The sequence below is a fragment of the Salvelinus fontinalis genome, unplaced genomic scaffold, assembly GCF_029448725.1.
Source record: "Salvelinus fontinalis isolate EN_2023a unplaced genomic scaffold, ASM2944872v1 scaffold_0628, whole genome shotgun sequence".
NCBI lineage: Eukaryota > Metazoa > Chordata > Actinopteri > Salmoniformes > Salmonidae > Salvelinus > Salvelinus fontinalis.
In genome coordinates, this window is record NW_026600837.1 from 61,153 (window position 1) to 80,000 (window position 18,848).

Consider the following 18,848-nt stretch of genomic DNA (forward strand, 5'->3'; position numbering starts at 1 on the left):
CTCCAGGGATGGCAGTTGCCCCTCCAACCAGTAAACAAAGATCCGCTTGTCTCAGACTGTTAAAGGGCTCGTCCGGGATTTGAACCCTGGACCTCCCGCACCCAAAGCGAGAATCATACCCCTAGACCAACGAGCCATTTCGTGGAAGACATTTTTTTGCTGTCGCCAGCAATGACGGTGAAGATATGGATTGACTTGTCGATGGTGCCAGGCCACAGTGAATCACGTGAGTTTTGTTGGTATACTTGTGAGCATAGCTGTCTTCCAAGCAGTTGACCAGGTTTCAGTTCAAATCCTCTGTAATTAATCTTCCGAGTCTTTCAGATTCAATTTTAATTTTCTGTAACAGCAAGAAACAAATGAAGAAGAGCTAAATGATGATTTTGAAGTTGAAAAAGAAGACATCAAAACGAATTGGAGCTCATTGAATTTGAGGCGATTGACGCACCGGTATGTGAATAAATGATGAAATCCCCATTGGAATCTGTCAGTTTGAAACTAGAGATTTCACCTTTTTTTTTGTACTGGATGCTTCTCAATCTTCCATAACCACTGATGTCACACCTCTGCATTTTCGGTGAAAGGCGGCAGAGCGAGAGCGATGTTTGTCAAAACATGAGACATCCCGAATATCAGTTTTCTCATATAAATGTCTTTAGCTTCCGAACGGTTTGACCAACAAAATTGTTTGACCATTCTATGGAAAGGGGAGACTCTAACAAACACAATGCCGTTCTCAGTTTTGATCTACGACCCCCACAAGTGTCACAGGACTCGTCTGAAGGTAACCAGTACCGGTTAAAATTACAGATTTTTAATCAAGGAAGAAATTAATACATGTTGAAGCCACTAGTGGAGAGCACAAATGATTAGCAGTCCATTGCCTTAATCACTCAGCCACCTCGTCCTATACTCCAGGGATGGCAGTTGCCCCTCCAACCAGTAAACAAAGATCCGCTTGTCTCAGACTGTTAAAGGGCTCGTCCGGGATTTGAACCCGGGACCTCTCGCACCAAAAGCAAGAATCATACCCCTAGACCAACGAGCCATTTCGTGGAAGACATTTTTTTGCTGTCGCCAGCAATGACGGTGAGGATATGGATTGACTTGTCGATGGTGCCAGGCCACAGTGAATCACGTGAGTTTTGTTGGTATACTTGTGAGCATAGCTGTCTTCCAAGCAGTTGACCAGGTTTCAGTTCAAATCCTCTGTAATTAATCTTCCGAGTCTTTCAGATTCAATTTTCATTTTCTGTAACAGCAAGAAACAAATGAAGAAGAGCTAAATGATGATTTTGAAGTTGAAAAAGAAGACATCAAAACGAATTGGAGCTCATTGAATTTGAGCCGATTGACGCACCAGTATGTGAATAAATGATAAAATCCCCATTGGAATCTGTCAGTTTGAAACTAGAGATTTCACCTTTTTTTTTACACTGGATGCTTCTCAATCTTCCATAACCGCTGATGTCACACCTCTGCATTTTCGGTGAAAGGCGGCAGAGCGAGAGCGATGTTTGTCAAAACATGAGACATCCCGAATATCAGTTTTCTCATATAAATGTCTTTATCTTCCGAACGGTTGGACCAACAAAATTGTTTGACCATTCTATGGAAAGGGGAGACTCTAACAAACACAATGCCGTTCTCAGTTTTGCTCTACGACCCCCACAAGTGTCACAGGACTCGTCTGAAGGTAACCAGTACCGGTTAAAATTACAGATTTTTAATCAAGGAAGAAATTAATACATGTTGAAGCCACTAGTGGAGAGCACAAATGATTAGCAGTCCATTGCCTTAATCACTCAGCCACCTCGTCCTATACTCCAGGGATGGCAGTTGCCCCTCCAACCAGTAAACAAAGATCCGCTTGTCTCAGACTGTTAAAGGGCTCGTCCGGGATTTGAACCCTGGACCTCCCGCACCCAAAGCGAGAATCATACCCCTAGACCAACGAGCCATTTCGTGGAAGACATTTTTTTGCTGTCGCCAGCAATGACGGTGAAGATATGGATTGACTTGTCGATGGTGCCAGGCCACAGTGAATCACGTGAGTTTTGTTGGTATACTTGTGAGCATAGCTGTCTTCCAAGCAGTTGACCAGGTTTCAGTTCAAATCCTCTGTAATTAATCTTCCGAGTCTTTCAGATTCAATTTTAATTTTCTGTAACAGCAAGAAACAAATGAAGAAGAGCTAAATGATGATTTTGAAGTTGAAAAAGAAGACATCAAAACGAATTGGAGCTCATTGAATTTGAGGCGATTGACGCACCGGTATGTGAATAAATGATGAAATCCCCATTGGAATCTGTCAGTTTGAAACTAGAGATTTCACCTTTTTTTTTGTACTGGATGCTTCTCAATCTTCCATAACCACTGATGTCACACCTCTGCATTTTCGGTGAAAGGCGGCAGAGCGAGAGCGATGTTTGTCAAAACATGAGACATCCCGAATATCAGTTTTCTCATATAAATGTCTTTAGCTTCCGAACGGTTTGACCAACAAAATTGTTTGACCATTCTATGGAAAGGGGAGACTCTAACAAACACAATGCCGTTCTCAGTTTTGATCTACGACCCCCACAAGTGTCACAGGACTCGTCTGAAGGTAACCAGTACCGGTTAAAATTACAGATTTTTAATCAAGGAAGAAATTAATACATGTTGAAGCCACTAGTGGAGAGCACAAATGATTAGCAGTCCATTGCCTTAATCACTCAGCCACCTCGTCCTATACTCCAGGGATGGCAGTTGCCCCTCCAACCAGTAAACAAAGATCCGCTTGTCTCAGACTGTTAAAGGGCTCGTCCGGGATTTGAACCCGGGACCTCTCGCACCAAAAGCAAGAATCATACCCCTAGACCAACGAGCCATTTCGTGGAAGACATTTTTTTGCTGTCGCCAGCAATGACGGTGAGGATATGGATTGACTTGTCGATGGTGCCAGGCCACAGTGAATCACGTGAGTTTTGTTGGTATACTTGTGAGCATAGCTGTCTTCCAAGCAGTTGACCAGGTTTCAGTTCAAATCCTCTGTAATTAATCTTCCGAGTCTTTCAGATTCAATTTTCATTTTCTGTAACAGCAAGAAACAAATGAAGAAGAGCTAAATGATGATTTTGAAGTTGAAAAAGAAGACATCAAAACGAATTGGAGCTCATTGAATTTGAGCCGATTGACGCACCAGTATGTGAATAAATGATAAAATCCCCATTGGAATCTGTCAGTTTGAAACTAGAGATTTCACCTTTTTTTTTGCACTGGATGCTTCTCAATCTTCCATAACCGCTGATGTCACACCTCTGCATTTTCGGTGAAAGGCGGCAGAGCGAGAGCGATGTTTGTCAAAACATGAGACATCCCGAATATCAGTTTTCTCATATAAATGTCTTTATCTTCCGAACGGTTGGACCAACAAAATTGTTTGACCATTCTATGGAAAGGGGAGACTCTAACAAACACAATGCCGTTCTCAGTTTTGCTCTACGACCCCCACAAGTGTCACAGGACTCGTCTGAAGGTAACCAGTACCGGTTAAAATTACAGATTTTTAATCAAGGAAGAAATTAATACATGTTGAAGCCACTAGTGGAGAGCACAAATGCTTAGCAGTCCATTGCCTTAATCACTCAGCCACCTCGTCCTATACTCCAGGGATGGCAGTTGCCCCTCCAACCAGTAAACAAAGATCCGCTTGTCTCAGACTGTTAAAGGGCTCGTCCGGGATTTGAACCCTGGACCTCCCGCACCCAAAGCGAGAATCATACCCCTAGACCAACGAGCCATTTCGTGGAAGACATTTTTTTGCTGTCGCCAGCAATGACGGTGAAGATATGGATTGACTTGTCGATGGTGCCAGGCCACAGTGAATCACGTGAGTTTTGTTGGTATACTTGTGAGCATAGCTGTCTTCCAAGCAGTTGACCAGGTTTCAGTTCAAATCCTCTGTAATTCATCTTCCGAGTCTTTCAGATTCAATTTTCATTTTCTGTAACAGCAAGAAACAAATGAAGAAGAGCTAAATGAAGATTTTGAAGTTGAAAAAGAAGACATCAAAACGAATTGGAGCTCATTGAATTTGAGCCGATTGACGCACCGGTATGTGAATAAATGATAAAATCCCCATTGTAATCTGTCAGTTTGAAACTAGAGATTTCACCTTTTTTTTTGCACTGGATGCTTCTCAATCTTCCATAACCGCTGATGTCACACCTCTGCATTTTCGGTGAAAGGCTGCAGAGCGAGAGCGATGTTTGTCAAAACATGAGACATCCCGAATATCAGTTTTCTCATATAAATGTCTGTAGCTTCCGAACGGTTTGACCAACAAAATTGTTTGACCATTCTATGGAAAGGGGAGACTCTAACAAACACAATGCCGTTCTCAGTTTTGCTCTACGACCCCCACAAGTGTCACAGGACTGGTCTGAAGGTAACCAGTACCGGTTAAAATTACAGATTTTTAATCAAGGAAGAAATTAATACATGTTGAAGCCACTAGTGGAGAGCACAAATGATTAGCAGTCCATTGCCTTAATCACTCAGCCACCTCGTCCTATACTCCAGGGATGGCAGTTTCCCCTCCAACCAGTAAACAAAGATCCGCTTGTCGCAGACTGTTAAAGGGCTCGTCTGGGATTTGAACCCGGGACCTCTCGCACCCAAAGCAAGAATCATACCCCTAGACCAACGAGCCATTTCGTGGAAGAAATTTTTTTGCTGTCGCCAGCAATGACGGTGAGGATATGGATTGACTTGTCGATGTTGCCAGGCCACAGTGAATCACGTGAGTTTTGTTGGTATACTTGTGAGCATAGCTGTCTTCCAAGCAGTTGACCAGGTTTCAGTTCAAATCCTCTGTAATTAATCTTCCGAGTCTTTCAGATTCAATTTTCATTTTCTGTAACAGCAAGAAACAAATGAAGAAGAGCTAAATGAAGATTTTGAAGTTGAAAAAGAAGACATCAAAACGAATTGGAGCTCATTGAATTTGAATTGATTGACGCACCGGTATGTGAATAAATGATAAAATCCCCATTGGAATCTGTCAGTTTGAAACTAGAGATTTCACCTTTTTTTTTGCACTGGATGCTTCTCAATCTTCCATAACCGCTGATGTCACACCTCTGCATTTTCGGTGAAAGGCGGCAGAGTGAGAGCGATGTTTGTCAAAACATGAGACATCCCGAATATCAGTTTTCTCATATAAATGTCTGTAGCTTCCGAACGGTTTGACCAACAAAATTGTTTGACCAGTTTATGAAAAGGGGAGGCTCTAACAAACACAATGCCGTTCTCAGTTTTGCTCTACGACCCCCACAAGTGTCACAGGACTCGTCTGAAGGTAACCAGTACCGGTTAAAATTACAGATTTTTAATCAAGGAAGAAATTAATACATGTTGAAGCCACTAGTGGAGAGCACAAATGATTAGCAGTCCATTGCTTTAATCACTCAGCCACCTCGTCCTATACTCCAGGGATGGCAGTTGCCCCTCCAACCAGTAAACAAAGATCCGCTTGTCTCAGACTGTTAAAGTGCTCGTCCGGGATTTGAACCCGGGACCTCTCGCACCCAAAGCGAGAATCATACCCCTAGACCAACGAACCATTTCGTGGAAGACATTTTTTTGCTGTCGCCAGCAATGACGGTGAGGATATGGATTGACTTGTCGATGGTGCCAGGCCACAGTGAATCACGTGAGTTTTGTTGGTATTCTTGTGAGCATAGCTGTCTTCCAAGCAGTTGACCAGGTTTCAGTTCAAATCCTCTGTAATTCATCTGCCGAGTCTTTCAGATTCAATTTTCAATTTCTGTAACAGCAAGAAACAAATGAAGAAGAGCTAAATGAAGATTTTGAAGTTGAAAAAGAAGACATCAAAACGAATTGGAGCTCATTGAATTTGAGCCGATTGACGCACCGGTATGTGAATAAATGATAAAATCCCCATTGGAATCTGTCAGTTTGAAACTAGAGATTTCACCTTTTTTTTGCACTGGATGCTTCTCAATCTTCCATAACCGCTGATGTCACACCTCTGCATTTTCGGTGAAAGGCGGCAGAGCGAGAGCGATGTTTGTCAAAACATGAGACATCCCGAATATCAGTTTTCTCATATAAATGTCTGTAGCCTTCGAATGGTTTGACCAACAAAATTGTTTGATCATTCTATGGAAAGGGGAGACTCTAACAAACACAATGCCGTTCTCAGTTTTGCTCTACGACCCCCACAAGTGTCACAGGACTCGTCTGAAGGTAACCAGTACCGGTTAAAATTACAGATTTTTCATCAAGGAAGAAATTAATACATGTTGAAGCCACTAGTGGAGAGCACAAACGATTAGCAGTCCATTGCCTTAATCACTCAGCCACCTCGTCCTATACTCCAGGGATGGCAGTTGCCCCTCCAACCAGTAAACAAAGATCCGCTTGTCTCAGACTGTTAAAGGGCTCGTCCGGGATTTGAACCCGGGACCTCTCGCACCCAAAGCGAAAATCATAGCCCTAGACCAACGAGCCATTTCGTGGAAAAGTTATTTTGCTGTCGCCAGCAATGACGGTGAGGATATGGATTGACTTGTCGATGGTGCCAGGCCACAGTGAATCACGTGAGTTTTGTTGGTATTCTTGTGAGCATAGCTGTCTTCCAAGCAGTTGACCAGGTTTCAGTTCAAATCCTCTGTAATTCATCTGCCGAGTCTTTCAGATTCAATTTTCAATTTCTGTAACAGCAAGAAACAAATGAAGAAGAGCTAAATGAAGATTTTGAAGTTGAAAAAGAAGACATCAAAACGAATTGGAGCTCATTGAATTTGAGCCGATTGACGCACCGGTATGTGAATAAATGATAAAATCCCCATTGGAATCTGTCAGTTTGAAACTAGAGATTTCACCTTTTTTTTTGCACTGGATGCTTCTCAATCTTCCATAACCGCTGATGTCACACCTCTGCATTTTCGGTGAAAGGCTGCAGAGCGAGAGCGATGTTTGTCAAAACATGAGACATCCCGAATATCAGTTTTCTCATATAAATGTCTGTAGCTTCCGAACGGTTTGACCAACAAAATTGTTTGACCATTCTATGGAAAGGGGAGACTCTAACAAACACAATGCCGTTCTCAGTTTTGCTCTACGACCCCCACAAGTGTCACAGGACTGGTCTGAAGGTAACCAGTACCGGTTAAAATTACAGATTTTTAATCAAGGAAGAAATTAATACATGTTGAAGCCACTAGTGGAGAGCACAAATGATTAGCAGTCCATTGCCTTAATCACTCAGCCACCTCGTCCTATACTCCAGGGATGGCAGTTGCCCCTCCAACCAGTAAACAAAGATCCGCTTGTCGCAGACTGTTAAAGGGCTCGTCTGGGATTTGAACCCGGGACCTCTCGCACCCAAAGCAAGAATCATACCCCTAGACCAACGAGCCATTTCGTGGAAGACATTTTTTTGCTGTCGCCAGCAATGACGGTGAGGATATGGATTGACTTGTCGATGTTGCCAGGCCACAGTGAATCACGTGAGTTTTGTTGGTATACTTGTGAGCATAGCTGTCTTCCAAGCAGTTGACCAGGTTTCAGTTCAAATCCTCTGTAATTAATCTTCCGAGTCTTTCAGATTCAATTTTCATTTTCTGTAACAGCAAGAAACAAATGAAGAAGAGCTAAATGAAGATTTTGAAGTTGAAAAAGAAGACATCAAAACGAATTGGAGCTCATTGAATTTGAGCTGATTGACGCACCGGTATGTGAATAAATGATAAAATCCCCATTGGAATCTGTCAGTTTGAAACTAGAGATTTCACCTTTTTTTTTGCACTGGATGCTTCTCAATCTTCCATAACCGCTGATGTCACACCTCTGCATTTTCGGTGAAAGGCGGCAGAGTGAGAGCGATGTTTGTCAAAACATGAGACATCCCGAATATCAGTTTTCTCATATAAATGTCTGTAGCTTCCGAACGGTTTGACCAACATAATTGTTTGACCAGTTTATGAAAAGGGGAGGCTCTAACAAACACAATGCCGTTCTCAGTTTTGCTCTACGACCCCCACAAGTGTCACAGGACTCGTCTGAAGGTAACCAGTACCGGTTAAAATTACAGATTTTTAATCAAGGAAGAAATTAATACATGTTGAAGTCACTAGTGGAGAGCACAAATGATTAGCAGTCCATTGCTTTAATCACTCAGCCACCTCGTCCTATACTCCAGGGATGGCAGTTGCCCCTCCAACCAGTAAACAAAGATCCGCTTGTCTCAGACTGTTAAAGTGCTCGTCCGGGATTTGAACCCGGGACCTCTCGCACCCAAAGCGAGAATCATACCCCTAGACCAACGAACCATTTCGTGGAAGACATTTTTTTGCTGTCGCCAGCAATGACGGTGAGGATATGGATTGACTTGTCGATGGTGCCAGGCCACAGTGAATCACGTGAGTTTTGTTGGTATACTTGTGAGCATAGCTGTCTTCCAAGCAGTTGACCAGGTTTCAGTTCAAATCCTCTGTAATTCATCTTCCGAGTCTTTCAGATTCAATTTTCATTTTCTGTAACAGCAAGAAACAAATGAAGAAGAGCTAAATGAAGATTTTGAAGTTGAAAAAGAAGACATCAAAACGAATTGGAGCTCATTGAATTTGAGCCGATTGACGCACCGGTATGTGAATAAATGATAAAATCCCCATTGGAATCTGTCAGTTTGAAACTAGAGATTTCACCTTTTTTTTGCACTGGATGCTTCTCAATCTTCCATAACCGCTGATGTCACACCTCTGCATTTTCGGTGAAAGGCGGCAGAGCGAGAGCGATGTTTGTCAAAACATGAGACATCCCGAATATCAGTTTTCTCATATAAATGTCTTTAGCTTCCGAATGGTTTGACCAACAAAATTGTTTGACCATTCTATGGAAAGGGGAGACTCTAACAAACACAATGCCGTTCTCAGTTTTGCTCTACGACCCCCACAAGTGTCACAGGACTCGTCTGAAGGTAACCAGTACCGGTTAAAATTACAGATTTTTAATCAAGGAAGAAATTAATACATGTTGAAGCCACTAGTGGAGAGCACAAATGATTAGCAGTCCATTGCTTTAATAACTCAGCCACCTCGTCCTATACTCCAGGGATGGCAGTTGCCCCTCCAACCAGTAAACAAAGATCCGCTTGTCTCAGACTGTTAAAGTGCTCGTCCGGGATTTGAACCCGGGACCTCTCGCACCCAAAGCGAGAATCATACCCCTAGACCAACGAACCATTTCGTGGACGACATTTTTTTGCTGTCGCCAGCAATGACGGTGAGGATATGGATTGACTTGTCGATGGTGCCAGGCCACAGTGAATCACGTGAGTTTTGTTGGTATACTTGTGAGCATAGCTGTCTTCCAAGCAGTTGACCAGGTTTCAGTTCAAATCCTCTGTAATTCATCTTCCGAGTCTTTCAGATTCAATTTTCATTTTCTGTAACAGCAAGAAACAAATGAAGAAGAGCTAAATGAAGATTTTGAAGTTGAAAAAGAAGACATCAAAACGAATTGGAGCTCATTGAATTTGAGCCGATTGACGCACCGGTATGTGAATAAATGATAAAATCCCCATTGGAATCTGTCAGTTTGAAACTAGAGATTTCACCTTTTTTTTGCACTGGATGCTTCTCAATCTTCCATAACCGCTGATGTCACACCTCTGCATTTTCGGTGAAAGGCGGCAGAGCGAGAGCGATGTTTGTCAAAACATGAGACATCCCGAATATCAGTTTTCTCATATAAATGTCTGTAGCCTTCGAATGGTTTGACCAACAAAATTGTTTGATCATTCTATGGAAAGGGGAGACTCTAACAAACACAATGCCGTTCTCAGTTTTGCTCTACGACCCCCACAAGTGTCACAGGACTCGTCTGAAGGTAACCAGTACCGGTTAAAATTACAGATTTTTCATCAAGGAAGAAATTAATACATGTTGAAGCCACTAGTGGAGAGCACAAACGATTAGCAGTCCATTGCCTTAATCACTCAGCCACCTCGTCCTATACTCCAGGGATGGCAGTTGCCCCTCCAACCAGTAAACAAAGATCCGCTTGTCTCAGACTGTTAAAGGGCTCGTCCGGGATTTGAACCCGGGACCTCTCGCACCCAAAGCGAAAATCATAGCCCTAGACCAACGAGCCATTTCGTGGAAAAGTTATTTTGCTGTCGCCAGCAATGACGGTGTGGATATGGATTGACTTGTCGATGGTGCCAGGCCACAGTGAATCACGTGAGTTTTGTTGGTATTCTTGTGAGCATAGCTGTCTTCCAAGCAGTTGACCAGGTTTCAGTTCAAATCCTCTGTAATTCATCTGCCGAGTCTTTCAGATTCAATTTTCATTTTCTGTAACAGCAAGAAACAAATGAAGAAGAGCTAAATGAAGATTTTGAAGTTGAAAAAGAAGACATCAAAACGAATTGGAGCTCATTGAATTTGAGCCGATTGACGCACCGGAATGTGAATAAATGATAAAATCCCCATTGGAATCTGTCAGTTTGAAACTAGAGATTTCACCTTTTTTTTTGCACTGGATGCTTCTCAATCTTCCATAACCGCTGATGTCACACCTCTGCATTTTCGGTGAAAGGCGGCAGAGCGAGAGCGATGTTTGTCAAAACATGAGACATCCCGAATATCAGTTTTCTCATATAAATGTCTTTAGCTTCCGAATGGTTTGACCAACAAAATTGTTTGACCATTCTATGGAAAGGGGAGACTCTAACAAACACAATGCCGTTCTCAGTTTTGCTCTACAACCCCCACAAGTGTCACAGGACTCGTCTGAAGGTAACCAGTACCGGTTAAAATTACAGATTTTTAATCAAGGAAGAAATTAATACATGTTGAAGCCACTAGTGGAGAGCACAAATGATTAGCAGTCCATTGCTTTAATCACTCAGCCACCTCGTCCTATACTCCAGGGATGGCAGTTGCCCCTCCAACCAGTAAACAAAGATCCGCTTGTCTCAGACTGTTAAAGTGCTCGTCCGGGATTTGAACCCGGGACCTCTCGCACCCAAAGCGAGAATCATACCCCTAGACCAACGAACCATTTCGTGGACGACATTTTTTTGCTGTCGCCAGCAATGACGGTGAGGATATGGATTGACTTGTCGATGGTGCCAGGCCACAGTGAATCACGTGAGTTTTGTTGGTATACTTGTGAGCATAGCTGTCTTCCAAGCAGTTGACCAGGTTTCAGTTCAAATCCTCTGTAATTCATCTTCCGAGTCTTTCAGATTCAATTTTCATTTTCTGTAACAGCAAGAAACAAATGAAGAAGAGCTAAATGAAGATTTTGAAGTTGAAAAAGAAGACATCAAAACGAATTGGAGCTCATTGAATTTGAGCCGATTGACGCACCGGTATGTGAATAAATGATAAAATCCCCATTGGAATCTGTCAGTTTGAAACTAGAGATTTCACCTTTTTTTTGCACTGGATGCTTCTCAATCTTCCATAACCGCTGATGTCACACCTCTGCATTTTCGGTGAAAGGCGGCAGAGCGAGAGCGATGTTTGTCAAAACATGAGACATCCCGAATATCAGTTTTCTCATATAAATGTCTGTAGCCTTCGAATGGTTTGACCAACAAAATTGTTTGATCATTCTATGGAAAGGGGAGACTCTAACAAACACAATGCCGTTCTCAGTTTTGCTCTACGACCCCCACAAGTGTCACAGGACTCGTCTGAAGGTAACCAGTACCGGTTAAAATTACAGATTTTTCATCAAGGAAGAAATTAATACATGTTGAAGCCACTAGTGGAGAGCACAAACGATTAGCAGTCCATTGCCTTAATCACTCAGCCACCTCGTCCTATACTCCAGGGATGGCAGTTGCCCCTCCAACCAGTAAACAAAGATCCGCTTGTCTCAGACTGTTAAAGGGCTCGTCCGGGATTTGAACCCGGGACCTCTCGCACCCAAAGCGAAAATCATAGCCCTAGACCAACGAGCCATTTCGTGGAAAAGTTATTTTGCTGTCGCCAGCAATGACGGTGAGGATATGGATTGACTTGTCGATGGTGCCAGGCCACAGTGAATCACGTGAGTTTTGTTGGTATTCTTGTGAGCATAGCTGTCTTCCAAGCAGTTGACCAGGTTTCAGTTCAAATCCTCTGTAATTCATCTGCCGAGTCTTTCAGATTCAATTTTCAATTTCTGTAACAGCAAGAAACAAATGAAGAAGAGCTAAATGAAGATTTTGAAGTTGAAAAAGAAGACATCAAAACGAATTGGAGCTCATTGAATTTGAGCCGATTGACGCACCGGTATGTGAATAAATGATAAAATCCCCATTGGAATCTGTCAGTTTGAAACTAGAGATTTCACCTTTTTTTTGCACTGGATGCTTCTCAATCTTCCATAACCGCTGATGTCACACCTCTGCATTTTCGGTGAAAGGCGGCAGAGCGAGAGCGATGTTTGTCAAAACATGAGACATCCCGAATATCAGTTTTCTCATATAAATGTCTTTAGCTTCCGAATGGTTTGACCAACAAAATTGTTTGACCATTCTATGGAAAGGGGAGACTCTAACAAACACAATGCCGTTCTCAGTTTTGCTCTACGACCCCCACAAGTGTCACAGGACTCGTCTGAAGGTAACCAGTACCGGTTAAAATTACAGATTTTTAATCAAGGAAGAAATTAATACATGTTGACGCCACTAGTGGAGAGCACAAATGATTAGCAGTCCATTGCTTTAATCACTCAGCCACCTCGTCCTATACTCCAGGGATGGCAGTTGCCCCTCCAACCAGTAAACAAAGATCCGCTTGTCTCAGACTGTTAAAGTGCTCGTCCGGGATTTGAACCCGGGACCTCTCGCACCCAAAGCGAGAATCATACCCCTAGACCAACGAACCATTTCGTGGACGACATTTTTTTGCTGTCGCCAGCAATGACGGTGAGGATATGGATTGACTTGTCGATGGTGCCAGGCCACAGTGAATCACGTGAGTTTTGTTGGTATACTTGTGAGCATAGCTGTCTTCCAAGCAGTTGACCAGGTTTCAGTTCAAATCCTCTGTAATTCATCTTCCGAGTCTTTCAGATTCAATTTTCATTTTCTGTAACAGCAAGAAACAAATGAAGAAGAGCTAAATGAAGATTTTGAAGTTGAAAAAGAAGACATCAAAACGAATTGGAGCTCATTGAATTTGAGCCGATTGACGCACCGGTATGTGAATAAATGATAAAATCCCCATTGGAATCTGTCAGTTTGAAACTAGAGATTTCACCTTTTTTTTGCACTGGATGCTTCTCAATCTTCCATAACCGCTGATGTCACACCTCTGCATTTTCGGTGAAAGGCGGCAGAGCGAGAGCGATGTTTGTCAAAACATGAGACATCCCGAATATCAGTTTTCTCATATAAATGTCTGTAGCCTTCGAATGGTTTGACCAACAAAATTGTTTGATCATTCTATGGAAAGGGGAGACTCTAACAAACACAATGCCGTTCTCAGTTTTGCTCTACGACCCCCACAAGTGTCACAGGACTCGTCTGAAGGTAACCAGTACCGGTTAAAATTACAGATTTTTCATCAAGGAAGAAATTAATACATGTTGAAGCCACTAGTGGAGAGCACAAACGATTAGCAGTCCATTGCCTTAATCACTCAGCCACCTCGTCCTATACTCCAGGGATGGCAGTTGCCCCTCCAACCAGTAAACAAAGATCCGCTTGTCTCAGACTGTTAAAGGGCTCGTCCGGGATTTGAACCCGGGACCTCTCGCACCCAAAGCGAAAATCATAGCCCTAGACCAACGAGCCATTTCGTGGAAAAGTTATTTTGCTGTCGCCAGCAATGACGGTGAGGATATGGATTGACTTGTCGATGGTGCCAGGCCACAGTGAATCACGTGAGTTTTGTTGGTATTCTTGTGAGCATAGCTGTCTTCCAAGCAGTTGACCAGGTTTCAGTTCAAATCCTCTGTAATTCATCTGCCGAGTCTTTCAGATTCAATTTTCATTTTCTGTAACAGCAAGAAACAAATGAAGAAGAGCTAAATGAAGATTTTGAAGTTGAAAAAGAAGACATCAAAACGAATTGGAGCTCATTGAATTTGAGCCGATTGACGCACCGGTATGTGAATAAATGATAAAATCCCCATTGGAATCTGTCAGTTTGAAACTAGAGATTTCACCTTTTTTTTTGCACTGGATGCTTCTCAATCTTCCATAACCGCTGATGTCACACCTCTGCATTTTCGGTGAAAGGCGGCAGAGCGAGAGCGATGTTTGTCAAAACATGAGACATCCCGAATATCAGTTTTCTCATATAAATGTCTTTAGCTTCCGAATGGTTTGACCAACAAAATTGTTTGACCATTCTATGGAAAGGGGAGAATCTAACAAACACAATGCCGTTCTCAGTTTTGCTCTACGACCCCCACAAGTGTCACAGGACTCGTCTGAAGGTAACCAGTACCGGTTAAAATTACAGATTTTTAATCAAGGAAGAAATTAATACATGTTGAAGCCACTAGTGGAGAGCACAAATGATTAGCAGTCCATTGCTTTAATCACTCAGCCACCTCGTCCTATACTCCAGGGATGGCAGTTGCCCCTCCAACCAGTAAACAAAGATCCGTTTGTCTCAGACTGTTAAAGTGCTCGTCCGGGATTTGAACCCGGGACCTCTCGCACCCAAAGCGAGAATCATACCCCTAGACCAACGAACCATTTCGTGGAAGACAGTTTTTTGCTGTCGCCAGCAATGACGGTGAGGATATGGATTGACTTGTCGATGGTGCCAGGCCACAGTGAATCACGTGAGTTTTGTTGGTATACTTGTGAGCATAGCTGTCTTCCAAGCAGTTGACCAGGTTTCAGTTCAAATCCTCTGTAATTCATCTTCCGAGTCTTTCAGATTCAATTTTCATTTTCTGTAACAGCAAGAAACAAATGAAGAAGAGCTAAATGAAGATTTTGAAGTTGAAAAAGAAGACATCAAAACGAATTGGAGCTCATTGAATTTGAGCCGATTGACGCACCGGTATGTGAATAAATGATAAAATCCCCATTGGAATCTGTCAGTTTGAAACTAGAGATTTCACCTTTTTTTTGCACTGGATGCTTCTCAATCTTCCATAACCGCTGATGTCACACCTCTGCATTTTCGGTGAAAGGCGGCAGAGCGAGAGCGATGTTTGTCAAAACATGAGACATCCCGAATATCAGTTTTCTCATATAAATGTCTGTAGCCTTCGAATGGTTTGACCAACAAAATTGTTTGATCATTCTATGGAAAGGGGAGACTCTAACAAACACAATGCCGTTCTCAGTTTTGCTCTACGACCCCCACAAGTGTCACAGGACTCGTCTGAAGGTAACCAGTACCGGTTAAAATTACAGATTTTTAATCAAGGAAGAAATGAAGAAAAGTTGTGCAATGTTGAAGCCACTTGTGCAAAGAACAAATGATTAGCAGTCCATTGCCTTAATCACTCAGCCACCTCGTCCTGCACTCCAGGGATGGCAGTTGCCCCTCCAACCAGTTGCCCAAGATCCGCCTGTCTCAGACTGTTAACCTGTCTAGGATCAGCGTGGCGCTAGCGGCACCCCCCCCCCCCCCCCCCACTGAAAAACCAGTGCCGCGAAATTCAAAAAAAATATTTTTTTAAAATATTTAACTTTCACACATTAAAGTCCAATACAGCTAATGAAAGACACAGATCTTATGAATCCAGTCAACATTTCCGATTTTTAAAATGTTTTACAGGGAAGACACAATATGTAAAGATGTACATCTATTACCTAAAAACACATTAGCATAATCCACCATCTTTTATTTGTCCACCAACACCAGTAGCCATCACCAATTCGGCTAAACTAAGATATTTATAGCCCCTAACCAACAAAAAAACTCATTAGATGACAGTCTGATAACATATTTATGGTATGGGATAGGTTTTGTTAGAAAAAAGTGCATATTTCAGGTATATGGCATAGTTTACAATTGCACCCACCATCACAAATGGACTAGAATAATTACAATGAGCAACGTGTTTACCTAACTACTAATCATCAAACATTTCGTAAAAATACACAGCATACACGAATCGAAAGACACAGATCCTGTGAATACAGACAATATTTCAGATTTTCTAAGTGTCTTACAGCGAAAACACAATAAATCGTTATATTAGCTTAGCACATAGCAATTAGCAGCCCAGCATTGATTCTAGCCAAAGTGAGCGATAAAAGTCAACATCGCCAAAAGATATTAATTTTTTCACTAACCTTCTCAGAATTCTTCCGATGACACTCCTGTAACATCACATTACAACATGCATATACAGTTTGATCGAAAATGTTTATATTTAGCCACCAAAATCATGGTTAGACAATGTGAAATGTAGACAAGCTGGTAAAGAAAACGTCCTTGCGCCACTTAGACAGTGATCTACTCTTATACATAAATACTCATAAACGTGACTAAAAAATATAGGGTGGACAGGGATTGATAGACAATTTAATTCTTAATACAATTGCGTTATTACATTTTTTAATTTATCCTTACTTTTCAATACAGTTTGCGCCAAGCGAAGCTACGTCAAAAAACATGGCGTCCTAAGCCACTAAAATGTTTCGACAGAAACACGATTTATCATAATAAAAATGTCCTACCTTGAGCTGTTCTTCCATCAGTATCTTGGGCAAAGGATCCTTTCTTGGGAGAAATCGTCTTTTGGTGGAAAGCTGTCCTCTTGCCATGTGGAAATGTCAACTACGTTCGGGATGAACTGAAAAGCGTGCCCAACTTTTCACATCGTTGCAAAAATAAATGTCCCAAAATCGCACTAAACGGATATAAATTGCTATAAAACGCTTTAAATTAACTACTTTGTGATGTTTGTAACTCCTATAACGAGTGAAAAGATGACCGGAGAAATATAACAGGCTAAACTAACGCTTGGAACAGGAGAGGGTCGGTGTCTTCCACGCGCGTTACGCAGCAAGAAAAGACTTGCTAGCTAAAGGTTTTTTTCATTTGTAGGGCCTGTGAACGAGCAATCGAGCCCGTTGGAATCGTCATCACGTAAAGGCATCCAGGGGAAGACGTAAGAAGTGTCCGTATAGTCATAGCAACGACAGAGCCCTTTTAAATGACTTCAGAAAAGTGGCCAACGTTTCTCAAATCTGACTCCATGTCAGGGAAATTGCTGTAGAATGGGCTCTGTTCCACTTAGAGACAAAATTTCAACTCCTATAGAAACTATAGACTGTTTTCTATCCAATAATAATAATAATATGCATATTGTACGATCAAGGATTTTGTGGGAAGCCGTTTAAAAAATTAGCCACATTAGCATAAATAGTCTAAACAGCGCCCCCATCCCCAACAGGTTAAAGGCTCTACAAAGGGCTCGTTCGGGATTTGAACCCGGGACCTCTCGCACCCAAAGTACACCGGTACGTGAATAAATGATAAAATCCCCATTGGAATCTGTCAGTTTGAAACTAGAGATTTCACCTTTTTTTTTGCACTGGATGCTTCTCAATCTTCCATAACTGCTGATGTCACACCTCTGCATTTTCGGTGAAAGGCGGCAGAGCGAGAGCGATGTTTGTCAAAACATGAGACATCCCGAATATCAGTTTTCTCATATAAATGTCTGTAGCTTCCGAACGGTTTGACCAACAAAATTGTTTGACCATTCTATGGAAAGGGGAGACTCTAACAAACACAATGCCGTTCTCAGTTTTGATCTACGACCCCCACAAGTGTCACAGGACTCGTCTGAAGGTAACCAGTACCGGTTAAAATTACAGATTTTTAATCAAGGAAGAAATGAATACATGTTGAAGCCACTAGTGGAGAGCACAAATGATTAGCAGTCCATTGCCTTAATCACTCAGCCACCTCGTCCTATACTCCAGGGATGGCAGTTGCCCCTCCAACCAGTAAACAAAGATCCGCTTGTCTCAGACTGTTAAAGGGCTCGTCCGGGATTTGAACCCGGGACCTCTCGCACCAAAAGCAAGAATCATACCCCTAGACCAACGAGCCATTTCGTGGAAGACATTTTTTTGCTGTCGCCAGCAATGACGGTGAGGATATGGATTGACATGTCGATGGTGCCAGGCCACAGTGAATCACGTGAGTTTTGTTGGTATACTTGTGAGCATAGCTGTCTTCCAAGCAGTTGACCAGGTTTCAGTTCAAATCCTCTGTAATTAATCTTCCGAGTCTTTCAGATTCAATTTTCATTTTCTGTAACAGCAAGAAACAAATGAAGAAGAGCTAAATGATGATTTTGAAGTTGAAAAAGAAGACATCAAAACGAATTGGAGCTCATTGAATTTGAGCCGATTGACGCACCAGTATGTGAATAAATGATAAAATCCCCATTGGAATCTGTCAGTTTGAAACTAGAGATTTCACCTTTTTTTTTGCACTGGATGCTTCTCAATCTTCCATAACCGCTGATGTCACACCTCTGCATTTTCGGTGAAAGGCGGCAGAGCGAGAGCGATGTTTGTCAAAACATGAGACATCCCGAATATCAGTTTTCTCATATAAATGTCTTTATCTTCCGAACGGTTGGACCAACAAAATTGTTTGACCATTCTATGGAAAGGGGAGACTCTAACAAACACAATGCCGTTCTCAGTTTTGCTCTACGACCCCCACAAGTGTCACAGGACTCGTCTGAAGGTAACCAGTACCGGTTAAAATTACAGATTTTTAATCAAGGAAGAAATTAATACATGTTGAAGCCACTAGTGGAGAGCACAAATGATTAGCAGTCCATTGCCTTAATCACTCAGCCACCTCGTCCTATACTCCAGGGATGGCAGTTGCCCC

General features: G+C 42.3%; 18 non-coding genes across 18 annotated transcripts; all 18 read right to left on the bottom strand.

Annotated features, from left to right (window-relative positions):
• Nucleotides 1-64: 64 nt before the first annotated feature.
• On the bottom strand, nucleotides 65-136 carry trnap-ugg (transfer RNA proline (anticodon UGG)). Its single transcript has one exon. It is a non-coding gene; the product is annotated as a tRNA-Pro (tRNA).
• An 840-nt stretch (nucleotides 137-976) lies between these two features.
• trnaq-uug (transfer RNA glutamine (anticodon UUG)) lies at nucleotides 977-1,048 on the bottom strand. Its single transcript has one exon. It is a non-coding gene; the product is annotated as a tRNA-Gln (tRNA).
• Nucleotides 1,049-1,888: 840 nt separating this feature from the next.
• Nucleotides 1,889-1,960, bottom strand: trnap-ugg (transfer RNA proline (anticodon UGG)). Its single transcript has one exon. It is a non-coding gene; the product is annotated as a tRNA-Pro (tRNA).
• Nucleotides 1,961-2,800: 840 nt separating this feature from the next.
• On the bottom strand, nucleotides 2,801-2,872 carry trnaq-uug (transfer RNA glutamine (anticodon UUG)). The gene has a single exon. It is a non-coding gene; the product is annotated as a tRNA-Gln (tRNA).
• Nucleotides 2,873-3,712: 840 nt separating this feature from the next.
• Nucleotides 3,713-3,784, bottom strand: trnap-ugg (transfer RNA proline (anticodon UGG)). The gene has a single exon. It is a non-coding gene; the product is annotated as a tRNA-Pro (tRNA).
• An 840-nt stretch (nucleotides 3,785-4,624) lies between these two features.
• Nucleotides 4,625-4,696, bottom strand: trnap-ugg (transfer RNA proline (anticodon UGG)). The gene has a single exon. It is a non-coding gene; the product is annotated as a tRNA-Pro (tRNA).
• Nucleotides 4,697-5,535: 839 nt separating this feature from the next.
• On the bottom strand, nucleotides 5,536-5,608 carry trnap-ugg (transfer RNA proline (anticodon UGG)). The gene has a single exon. It is a non-coding gene; the product is annotated as a tRNA-Pro (tRNA).
• An 839-nt stretch (nucleotides 5,609-6,447) lies between these two features.
• On the bottom strand, nucleotides 6,448-6,519 carry trnap-ugg (transfer RNA proline (anticodon UGG)). The gene has a single exon. It is a non-coding gene; the product is annotated as a tRNA-Pro (tRNA).
• An 839-nt stretch (nucleotides 6,520-7,358) lies between these two features.
• Nucleotides 7,359-7,430, bottom strand: trnap-ugg (transfer RNA proline (anticodon UGG)). Its single transcript has one exon. It is a non-coding gene; the product is annotated as a tRNA-Pro (tRNA).
• An 839-nt stretch (nucleotides 7,431-8,269) lies between these two features.
• trnap-ugg (transfer RNA proline (anticodon UGG)) lies at nucleotides 8,270-8,342 on the bottom strand. Its single transcript has one exon. It is a non-coding gene; the product is annotated as a tRNA-Pro (tRNA).
• An 838-nt stretch (nucleotides 8,343-9,180) lies between these two features.
• On the bottom strand, nucleotides 9,181-9,253 carry trnap-ugg (transfer RNA proline (anticodon UGG)). Its single transcript has one exon. It is a non-coding gene; the product is annotated as a tRNA-Pro (tRNA).
• Nucleotides 9,254-10,092: 839 nt separating this feature from the next.
• On the bottom strand, nucleotides 10,093-10,164 carry trnap-ugg (transfer RNA proline (anticodon UGG)). The gene has a single exon. It is a non-coding gene; the product is annotated as a tRNA-Pro (tRNA).
• An 838-nt stretch (nucleotides 10,165-11,002) lies between these two features.
• trnap-ugg (transfer RNA proline (anticodon UGG)) lies at nucleotides 11,003-11,075 on the bottom strand. The gene has a single exon. It is a non-coding gene; the product is annotated as a tRNA-Pro (tRNA).
• Nucleotides 11,076-11,914: 839 nt separating this feature from the next.
• On the bottom strand, nucleotides 11,915-11,986 carry trnap-ugg (transfer RNA proline (anticodon UGG)). The gene has a single exon. It is a non-coding gene; the product is annotated as a tRNA-Pro (tRNA).
• Nucleotides 11,987-12,823: 837 nt separating this feature from the next.
• Nucleotides 12,824-12,896, bottom strand: trnap-ugg (transfer RNA proline (anticodon UGG)). Its single transcript has one exon. It is a non-coding gene; the product is annotated as a tRNA-Pro (tRNA).
• Nucleotides 12,897-13,735: 839 nt separating this feature from the next.
• trnap-ugg (transfer RNA proline (anticodon UGG)) lies at nucleotides 13,736-13,807 on the bottom strand. The gene has a single exon. It is a non-coding gene; the product is annotated as a tRNA-Pro (tRNA).
• Nucleotides 13,808-14,645: 838 nt separating this feature from the next.
• On the bottom strand, nucleotides 14,646-14,718 carry trnap-ugg (transfer RNA proline (anticodon UGG)). The gene has a single exon. It is a non-coding gene; the product is annotated as a tRNA-Pro (tRNA).
• Nucleotides 14,719-17,978: 3,260 nt separating this feature from the next.
• trnaq-uug (transfer RNA glutamine (anticodon UUG)) lies at nucleotides 17,979-18,050 on the bottom strand. The gene has a single exon. It is a non-coding gene; the product is annotated as a tRNA-Gln (tRNA).
• Between the last annotated feature and the right edge of the window lie 798 nt (nucleotides 18,051-18,848).